Source organism: Dermochelys coriacea, chromosome 6 (genome assembly GCF_009764565.3).
Source record: "Dermochelys coriacea isolate rDerCor1 chromosome 6, rDerCor1.pri.v4, whole genome shotgun sequence".
Lineage (NCBI taxonomy): Eukaryota > Metazoa > Chordata > Testudines > Dermochelyidae > Dermochelys > Dermochelys coriacea.
Window position 1 is genome coordinate 9,597,145 of NC_050073.1, and position 11,609 is coordinate 9,608,753.

The window sequence follows — 11,609 nt, forward strand, 5'->3', positions numbered from 1 at the left end:
GCCCTTATGTACTGTCCTTTCTTACCTATTGTAACAAGCAGTGCAATAGTTAATAATCGTAACTTTGAAGTAGTATGATCTTGAAGTAGTATCCTCTGAATGAGCAGCCATTGAAATGAATGGAGCAATTCACACCTCAGAGCAATTGTTTCAGACATTTTGCAAGTTTAGGCAAACAGCATTGCAACCATTACAGTTGGTGCCACATTTAGGAAAGATGTGGACAAACTGGAGAGAGTCCAGAGATTAAAAATGATATAAGGTTTAGAAAATCTGACCTACAAAGAAAAGTTAAAAATACTGGGCATGTGTACTCTTGAGAAAAGAAGACTGAGGGTAGACCAGATAACAGTCTTCAAATACATTAAGGGCTGTTATAAAGAGGACAGTGATCGATTGTTCTCCATGTCCATTAATGGTAGGCCAAGACATAATGGGCTTAAACTGCAGCAAGGGAGATTTAGGTAAGATATGAGGAAAAACTATCCAACTATAGGAGTAGTTCAGCTTTAGAATAGGCTTCCAAGGGAGGTTGTGGAATCCCCATCATGGAGATTTTTAAAAACAAGTGGGATAAACACCTATCAGGGATGGTCTAGGTTTACTTGGTCCTGCCTCAGCTCGGGGTGCTGAACTTGATGACTTCTCCAGGACCCTTCCAGCCCAACATATCTATTATTCTACAATGAGGCTCCTAGATCAGAGAGGGCCTGTGAATAGAAGACCCCATCTACCCTAGTCTCCTCTGCCAGGCTTCAGGGACTGGTCAGAGAATCATAGAACTGTAGGCCTGGAAGGGACCTTGAGAGGTCATCTAATCCAGTCCCCTGCACTCAAGGCAGGACTAAATATTATTTAGAGCATCCCTAACAGGTGTTTCTCTAACCTGCTCTTAAAAATCTCCAATGATGGAGATTCTACAACCTCCCTGGGCGATTTATTCCAGTGTTTAACCACCTTGACAGGAATTTTTTCCTAATTACCACCTAAACCACCCTTGCTGCAATTTAAACCCATTGTTTCTTGTCCTATCCTCACAGGTTATGGAGAACAATTTTTCTCCCTCCTTTCTGTAACAACCTTTTATATACTTGAAAACTGTTATGTCCCCCCTCAGTCTTCTGCAAACTAAACAAACCCATTTTTTTCAATCTTCTCTTATAGTTCATGTTTTCTAGACCTTTAATCATTTTTGTTGCTCTTCTCTGGACTTCCTCCAATTTGTCCACATCTTTCCTGAAATGTGGCACCCAGAACTGGACACAATACTCCAGTGAGGCCTAATTAGCATGGAGTAGACCAGAAGAATTACTTCTTGTGTCTTGCTTACAATACTCCTGCTACTACATCCCAGAATAATGTTTGCTTTTTTTGCAATAGTGTTACACTGTTCATTCATATTTAGCTTGTGATCCACTATGATCCCCAGATACTTTGCATGTCATTGAATTTCATCCTATTTACTTCAGACCATTTCTCCAGTTTGTCCAGATCATTTTGAATTTTAATCCTATCCTCCAAAGCAGCAGTTCTCAACTAGAGGTCCGAGGCCCCCTTTGTGGATGTGAACAGGTTTCAGGGGGTCCGTCAAACAGGGCTGTCATTAGACTCATTGGGGCCTAGGGCAGATAGCCCACACTGCCCTGAGCTCCGCCACCCGGGGCTGAAGCCAAGGCCTGAGCAGCTTAGCTTTGTGGGGCACCCCGTGGTGTGGTGCCTTATGCAATTGCCCTGCTTGCTTCCTGCTAATGCCAGTCCTGACTTTTAGAATCATAGAAGATTAGGGTTGAAAGAGACCGCAGGAGGTCATCTAGTCCAACCCCCTGCTCAAAGCAGGACCAACACCAACTAAATCATCCCAGCCAGGGCTTCATCAAGCCAGGCTTTAAAAACCTCTGAGGATGGAGATTCCACCACCTCCCTAGGTAACCCATTCCAGTGCTTCACCACCCTCCTAGTGAAATAGCGTTTCCTAATATCCAACCTTTTATATGCAGAAAAACAGTTGTTGTGGCACAGGTGGGCTGTGGAGTTTTTATAGCATTTGGGGGGGGGGGGATGGCCTCAAAGAAAAAGATTAAGAACCCTGCTCCAAAGCACTTGCAACCCCTCCCAGATTATCATCTGAAAACTTTATAAGCGTACTCTCTATGCCATGATCTAAATCATTGATGAAGATATTGAACAAAACCACACCCAGAACTGATCCCTGCAAGGCTCCCTCAATATGCCCTTCCAGCTTGACTGTGAGCCACTGATAACTAATCTCTGGGAATGGCTTTCTAAGCAGTTATGCACCCAGCTTATAGTAGCTCCATCTAGGTTGCATTTCCCTAGTTTGTTTGTGAGACTGTCATTTTCCACTGAATGCATCCGATGAAGTGAGCTGTAGCTCACGAAAGCTTATGCTCAAATAAATTTGTTAAGCTCTAAGGTGCCACAAGTACTCCTTTTCTTCATGTGAGACTGTATCAACAGCATTATTAAAGTCAAGATATCACACATCTACTGCTTCCCCCTTATCCACAAGGCTTGTTACCCTGTCAAAGAAAGCTATTAGGATGGTTTGACATGATTTGTTCTTGACAAATCCATTCCGACTGTTACTTATCACCTTGTTATCTTCTAGCTGTTTGTGAATTGATTAATTATTTGCTCCACCAGGTACTGACATTAAGATGACTGGTCTGCAATTCCCCATGTTGTCCTTATTTCCCTTTTTATACGTGGGCACTATATTTGTGCTTTTACAGTCCTCTGGAATCTTTTCTGTCTTCCACGACTTTTTGAAGATAATTGCTAATGGCTCAGATACCTCCTCAGTCAGCTCCTTGGAGAATTCATCAGGCATTTGTGACTTGAAGACATCTAATTTTTCTAAGTAATTTTTAACTTGTCCCTATTTGAGCTTCTTTCCTTCCTTATTTTCACTGGCATTCACTGTGTTAGACGTCCAGTCACCACCAACCTTCTTGGTGAAAACCAAAACAAAGAAGTCATTTAACACTTCTGCCATTTCCACATTTTCTGTTATTGTTTCCCACCACACCTCACCCCATCACTGAGTAATGGGCCTACCTGGTCCTTGGTCTTCCTTGTACTTCTAATGTGTGTGTAGAATGTTTTCTTATTATCTTTTACGTCTCTAGTTAGTTTAATCCTTGTTTTGTGCCTTGGCCTTTCTAATTTTGTCCCTACATACTTGTGTTATTTGTTTATATTCATTCTTCGTAATTTGACCTAGTTTCCCACTCTTTGTAGAACTCTTTTTTGAGTTTCAGATCTTAATCCAAGGTGGTCTCTTGCCATACTTCCTATGTTTCCTACACAGGGAGATAGTTTACTCTCATGCCCATAATAATGTCTCTCTGAAAAACCGCCAACTCTCTTGAATGGTTTTTCCCCTTAGACTTGCTTCCCATGTGATCCTACCTACCAACTCTCTGAGTTTGCTAAAGTCTACCTTCTTGAAATCCATTATCTTTATTGTGCTGTTTTCCCTCCTACCATTCCTTAGAATCATAGTCTACCATTTCATGATCACTTTCACCTAAGCTGCCTTCCACTTTCAAATTCTCAACAAGTTCCTCCTTATTTGTCAAAATCAAATCTAGAACAGCCTCTCCCCTAGTGGCTTACTCCACCTTCTGAAATAAACTGTCTCCAATACCTTCCAAAAACTTGTTGGATAATCTGTGCCTTGCTGTGTTATTTTTCCAACATATGTCTGGGTAGTTGAAGACCCCCATCACCACCAAGTTCTGTGCTTTGAATGATTTTGTTAGTTGTTTAAAAAATAGCTGCATCCACTTCTTCTTCCTGGTTATGTCGTCTGTAGTAGACCCCTACCATAACATCACCCTTATTTTTTACCCCTTTTAATCATACCCAGAGATTTTCAACAAGTCTGTCTATTTCCATCTTAACCTAGGCCCAAGTGTATACATTTTTAATAGATAAGGCAATACCTCCTCCCTTTTTTCCCTGCCTGTCCTTTCTGAGCAAGCTGTACCCTTCTATACAAATATTCCAGTCATGTGTATTATCCTACCAAGTTTCTGTGATGCCAACTATGTCATAGTTCTGTTTTATTAACTAGCATTAGTTCTTCCTGCTTATTCTCCATAATTCTTGCATTAGTATACAGACATCTAAGATACTTTGATTTCCCCCCTATGTTCTCTCTTATCCCTACTATAACGGCCCATGCTCCCCCCAGATTCCAACCCTTCTCCCAGGTCTTTATGTTTTGGAATTACCTGTGGGCTTTTGTCACCTGCTGCTGTCGAACCCAGTTTAAAGCCCTCCTCACTGTGTATTCAAATATGCTCTTCCCCTCCCTTGATTGGTAGATCCCATCTCTGCTTATCAATCCTTGTTCCCGGAACAGCATCCCATGGTCAAGGAAGCTGAAGCCCTCCTGGCACCACCATCCTCACAGCCAGGCATTCATTTCCAGGATGTATCTGTCTCTGTCTGGCCCCCTACCCTTGATGGGAAGGATCAAAGAGAACACCACCTGCGCCCCCAGCTCCTTCACCCTTATTCCCAGAGCTCTGTAGTAACTTCTGATCTGCTCAGGATCATACCTTGCAGTATCATTAGTCCACACATGGATGACTAGCAGGGGGTAGGAGTCAGAGGGTGGATGATCCTCGACAATCCCTCTGTAATGTCTTGGATACGGGACCCTGGCAGGCAGCATACCTCCTGGGTGCCTCCGTCCCCCCTCAGAAGAGTCACCAACCATCACTACCAACCCGATCTGTCATGGATGATTCTATGGAACAGATAGTGTTGGTGTTATTAACAGATGTAAGAGATGGTCAAGAATTTTTTGAAAATTATTTTTTCTTAAAAAAATAAAAAATGCCCATTCATCAAATCCCAAACTGTTTCCAAGTAGGGTCAATTTTGACAAATCTGACTCAAAAAATTTGGGTAAAAAGTTTCAAAATCCCATTTCAATATTGTGGCAAATTGCTGCCATGATTATGATGGGTCCCACGCTTCCTATTCGTGTGTGTGTGTGTGTTGGGGTGTGTGTGTGTGTGTGTGTGTTCAGGGCGCAGTTTCCTGCCTCCGAACTAGGGTATCTACTGTTCCACTAGTAACTCAGAGAAGGGTAGTGGAGAGGGAGGGACCTGGGCCTGCCCTCTACTCCGGGTTCCAGCCCACGGGTCCTAGGAATAGTGGCAAACCACTTGAACAAGTGCTGCCTTCCCCTGGGCTACTTCCTTCTCCTGCTCTTCAGCTTGTGGGGCTTCCTGCCCTCCCTCTCTGCACAAGCCAGGTGTATCTTTACCTAGGGTTTTGTGTAGCCTAGGTAAAGCCAGCCACAGCACTTCTCCAAACTCTCCTCTACTTCAACTCCTCCAAACTGCTCTCTGTTCCAACTCCAAACCACTCTGCTCCAACTCCTTCCCCTGGCTGATTGAAGCAGGGGGGTTTTATCAGGTGCTCTAATTGGCTTCAGGTGCTTTTAATTAATCTATAGAAACTTTTCTTCCCTCTACAGGGAATAAGGCTTCTCCTCATCCTGGGACTTCCATATCTCTTCTATATTACTCTCCTGCTGCCTTCTGGCCATGCTGTATCACATATCCTCCCCCTCTGCTTAACACCATGGGGTTGGGCTACTTGGGACAAGAGGCAATGCTTTCATGACAAGCCACCTGTGTTGCCATGTTGGCTTCTGGCCCTATGCTGTACTCGGAAATGAAAGGGTTGCAGAGATAGGAACCATCTAGTCACTCTTGCATTCTTCTCCTCGTTTCTGTGCATCCACTGGAGCAGAGCGTGGTCTGTCACCAGGGTAAATCACCGCTCCAGTAGGTAATAGCAGAGAGTTTCCATGGCCCATTTTATCGTCAGACATTCCTTTTCAACTACGGCATACTTTTGTTCCCTGGGGAGGAGCTTCCGGCTGAGGTACAGGATCAGGTGTTCCTCCTCCCCTACCATCTGTGAAAGGACAGCTCCTAGCCCTACCTCCAATGCATCTGTTTGTAGGATGAATTCTTTCTTGAAGTCTGGGACTATGAGTACTGGATGGCAGCAAAGGGCTGTCCTTAAATCTGGGAATGCTCCTTCTGCTGCATCAGACCACTTTACTATCTCGGGGACCCGAGCCTTTATCAGGTCCGTCAATGGCCCTGCTCCTGTGGCGAAATGAGGGATGAATCTCCACTAGTACCCTACTAATCCGAGAAATGCTCTGACCTGCTTTTTATGGACTGGCCGAGGCCAATCTTGTATTGCCTCCACTTTGTTCCATTAGGGTTTTACCAAGCCTCTCCCTACTACATATCCGAGGTATCTGGCCTCAGCTAGTCCTATCACGCACTTGAGAGGGTTGGCAGTGAGGCCAGCCTTCCACAGGGCATCTAGCACCGCTTCTACTTTCCCTAGGTGCGTTTCCCAGTCAGGGCTATGGATGACTTAATCATCTAAATAGGCGGCGGCATACCTGGCATGGGGTTGCAACAATTTATCCATAAGTCGTTGGAATGTTGCAGGGGCCCCATGGAGTCTGAAAGGGAGGACAGTGTATTGGAACAGGCCATCAGGTGTAGAGAAGGCAGTCTTCTCCTTGGCGTTCTTTGCCGGGGAATTTTCCAATATCCTTTGGTCAGGTCCAGAGTGGTTAGGTATCGGGCCTTGCCTAACTGATCAACTAGCTCATCGACACGTGGTATCAGATAGGCATCAAATTGGGATACTTCATTCAACTTCCGGAAGTCATTGCAAAACTCAGGATGCCATCAGGCTTGGGTACTAGGACGATAGGGTTGGACCACTGGCTGTGGGATTCTTCAATAACCCCAAGTTCCAACATCATTTTCACTTCTGTCCTAATTTCCTCTCTTTTAGCTTCTGGTATCTGGTATGGTTTTATTGTCACCCTTATTCTGGGCCTGGTGACGATATGATGTTGGACCAGTGTCACACGGACTGGCTGCGTACAGAACATATCTTAATTCCATTGGATCATATCAATGACCTCTGTTCGTTGTTCTGGGGCTAACTCGGGGAATATCCTCACCTGCTCCTGTGAGTCGTTTGTCTGAGGTGGAGCTCCCCAAATGACCAGGCACGTCTCTCGGTCACGCCAGGGCTTCAGTAAGTTTACGTGGTAGATCTGTTCTGGTCTTCAGCGGTCTGATTGTCTGACCTTATAGTCCACTTCCCCAATGACTTCCACTATCTCATATGGCCCATGCTAGCTGGCCAGGAGTTTGCTTTCTGCTGTCAGCACTAGCACCATCACCAGTTCCCCAGGCTCTCCGTACTTTCGCCTGACGGTTGTAATATGTCCGCTGGGCATCTTGTGCTTTTTCCAAATGTTCTCATACTACGGGGGTCACTTGAGCTATTCGCTCTCTCATCTGTGTCACGTGCTCAGTGACATTCTTTCCTGGGTTGGGTTGTTCTTCCCAGTCCTCCTTGGCAATAGCTAATATTCCACATGGGTGGTGTCTGTACAATAGCTCAAAGGGAGAGAAACCAGTGGGGGGCCTTGCCGTATAGCAAACATTAGATATGGTAGAAGGGTATCCCAGTCTTTTCCTTCCTACGCTACTACCTTCCAGATCATACCTTTAAGAGTGCGGTTAAACTGCTCGACAAGGCCATGTTTGAGGATGGTAGACTGAGGACCATATGGCAATGATGTGGAGCAGGGTATGCAAGTCCTTCATTAATTTCGACATGAAAGGGATTCCTTGGTCAGTCAGGATCTCCTTAGGGATGCCCACTCTGGCAAAAACCTGAAATACTTCTTTTGCTATTGCCTTGGACGTGGGGTTTCTTAAAAGAATGGCTTCTAGATACAGCGTGGCATAGTCAAGGATGACTAATACGTTTCGGTGGCCCCATGCTGATCTTTCCAGCGGGCCCACTAGGTCCATGGCTATTCTTTCGAAAGGGACTTCAATAATAGGCAAAGGTACTAATGGGGCCTGCACGTGAGGTCAGGGGCTACGCAACTGGCATTCCAGGCAGGAGGTACTAATAGTGTTGGACCTCCGCATGTACTCCTGGCCAATAAAATCTTCTTAGGACTCTATCAAGTGTCTTGTCTTCTCCTAGATGTCCCCCAAATAAATGACTGTGAGCTAACTCTAGAACGGCCCTTGTGTGTTTCTGTGGGACTAAGAGCTGCTGTACTTCCACTCGTACTTGCACTATTCAATACAACAGATCACATAATACGGCCTTTGGTCTTTCCTTCCACAGGTATGCCATTTACTTCCACTACCTCCTCCCTCACATTCACATACAACGGGTCATTGGCTTGGTCCTGCCTGAAATTTTCACGTGTGGTACTGATTTGACCTAACTCCATGGGACCTATTTCTTCTCCGCCCTTTGGGTTCCCCTTACTTAGGCTAGGAACCACCTCTGAGTCCTCACTGGCCTGAATTGTTTCCTGGTCTCCTGAATGGGTTCGCTTACCAACAAGGGAAGCTTTCTGGTTCTCTGCTAGAATCCTGGTCCCTAGCCTTTTATCTGTCCTCCTTTCCCACCTAGACTTTCGGGGTTTTCCGGGGGATGAAAATAGCTCTGGGGCAAATTCATCAAAAATTGGGGTGAGGCTATCTGTAGGTGCCTCCATCTCAGCCCGGGAGTTGCTACCCTCCCCTGGCTCTACTGGGGGGAGTAAGTTTTCAAACCTGGGGAAGTCCCTACCAATTAAGACCGGGTAGGGGAGCCTAGGGACCACCCCTGCAGTTATCCTGGTAATGTTTCCCTGGATCTCAATCTGTACTGGGATTGTGGGGTAGAAATTTACGGTGCCGTGAACGAACGTTACCCCTGTGGTTTGGGCCCGGGTTAGGTGGTCTTGCCTCACCAACTTCCCCGAGACCAGCATGACAGCACTCCCAGAATCTACTAATGCTATGGTCACAATACCATTCATTTTTACTGATCTTGTATACCCATGTGAGGTCATTGCGACCCCTACCAGGCCGATTAGGCCACATTTTTCCCCAGGATCCCCCAGACTGCACTGCATAGGCTCTTCCCTGGTGGGACATTGGGCTGCTATATGCCCCAATTCCCCACCTTTGTAACACTGACCCTTTATCCCGGTTGCCACCCACTGCCTGGGGCTATTTGGTCGGCCCCCCCACCAGCCCTCTCTTCCCAAACCCCCAGGTCCCTTCTTGGCCTCGGGCCATTCCTCAGTGTCTTTCCTCCCAGTTATGGTTCTTCTGTAGTTCTCGACAATCCGGGGCCTTGAGCTGTCTTAGTGGTTTGCCGTGTCTCACCCCCTGGGGTCTGGAACAGTTCACGGGTTGCCAGCTGTTTTTTCATGAGGGAAACCAACTCATCATAGGTGGAGGGGCCATTCTGGCCAGCCCAAGCCCGAAGGCCTGGTAGTAGCACCCTCATATACCGGTCCAGTACCAGGAGCTCCATCATTTTCTCAGAGCTGAGGGGCTCAGGGCGCAGCCATTTCTGGGTCAGGTGGATCAGGTCAAACATTTGCGATCAGGGTGTCTTGTCCTCTGTATATTGCCATTCATGAAACCTCTGGGCTCGCAATGCCATCGTTACTCTGAATTTGGCCAGGATCTCTGCCTTCAGCTGGGGGTAATCCTCTGCAGTCTCTGCAGCCATATCGTAGACGACCTTCTGGGCCTCTCCACACAGGAATGGGGCGAGGATACCAGACAACTGATCTCGGGGCCAGGCCTCCCACAGGGCTGTTCTCTCAAATGCCAGGAGGTATGCCTCCACATCATCCGCCAGTGTCATTTTCTGTAGGCAGTGGCTGGCCCGTATAATCCGAGTCCCGTCACCATTGTGGTTCTGCTCCATAAGGGCCTTCATCTGTTTTGCCAGCTCCTGTAGCAGAGCTCGGTCCTGGGCAGCCTGATTCATCAACAGCTGATTAGTCTCCTGCTGCACCTGAGTCATAGAATATCAGGGCTGGAAGGGACCTCAGGAGGTCATCTAGTCCAATCCCCTGCTCAAAGCAGGACCAATCCCCAACTAAATCATCCCAGTCAGGACTTTGTCAAGCCTGACCTTGTCGCCTCCTGTTGGGTGGTTGCTTGGATTCAGGTAGCCTCTTGCTGGGCTGCAGTGGCTTGTATTAGAGCCTTGACCACGTTGTCCATCTTGGGGACGGGATGGCTTTGGCTAACCCTGGTTTAAGTCCCCAGCGCGGATATCCCACTCCTGGCACCACATGTGGCAAATTGCTGGCACGATTATGATGGGTCCCACGCTTCCTCTTCTTGTGGGTGTGGGGGTCCAGGGCACAGTTTCTTGCCCCTGAACTAGGGTATCTACTGTTCCACTAATAATTCAGAGAAGGGTAGTGGAGAGGGAGGGACCCGGGCCTGCCCTCTACTCCGGGTCCCAGCCCAGGGGCCCTAGGGATAGTGGCAAACCACTTGAACTAGTGCTTCATAGCCCTGGGCTACTTCCCTCTCCTACTCTTCAGCTTGTAGGACATCCTTCCCTCTCTCTCTCTGCACAAGCCAGGTGTCTCTTTACCTAGGGTCTTGGTCTTCTAGCCAGCCACGGCACTTCTCCAAACTCTCCTCTACTTCAACTCCTCCAAACTGCTCTCTGCTCCAACTCTAAACCACTTTGCTCCAACTCCTTCCCCTGGTTGATTGAAGCAGGGGTTTTTAATCAGGTGACTGGCTTCAGGTGCCCAGTTTAGCCAATGTACATGTGCCAGCAATGCCCCTCTGCCATGTACACTGGCCATATCGGACAGTCTCTATGTAAAAGAATAAATGGTCACAAATCAGACGTCAATTATAACATTCAGAATCCAGTTAGAGAACACTTCAATCTCTCTGGTCACTTGATTACAGACCTAAAAGTTGCAATTCTTCAACAAAAAAAACTTTAAAAACAGACTCCAATGAGAGACTGTTGAATTGGAATTTATTTGCAAACTGGACACCGTTAAAATAGGCTTGAATAAAGACTGGGACTGGATGGGTCATTACACAAAGTAAAACTATTTCCCCATGTTTATTCCCTCCCCGCCCTGTTCCTCACACGTTCTTGTCAACTGCTGGAAATGGCCCACCTTGATTATCACTACAAAAGGTTTTTCCCCCCTCTCCTGCTGGTAATAGCTCACCTTACCTGATCACTCTCGCTACAGTGTGCATGGTAACACCCACTGTTTCATGTTCTTTGTGTATATAAAATCTCCCCACTGTATTTTCCACTGCATGCATCCGATGAAGTGAGCTGTAGCTCACGAAAGCTTATGCTCAGATAAATTTGTTAGTCTCTAAGGTGCCACAAGTACTCCTTTTCTTTATACATATTTTAGAAATCACCGTGAGTTGGGAGGGCAAAATTCTTTGAAACCTCAAATTCTCACAGGACAGGAAATCCTTTTCCTACCCACTCCTACTAGCTACACATTCTCCCATTGCTGGACCTCTCTACAGTTACCATGAAATCCTGCTGTTCTGCCTCAGAAGCAGCAAAGGCCAGTAGGATTGCACTTAGATGGCTTCAGTTGTGCCACTAAGACCACTTGATCCTTCCCCTCCAGAGTTCCTTAGGATCAGAGAGAGGTTGGGTCCCTATTAAAGAGCTATGTGAAACAACATGGGCTAAAA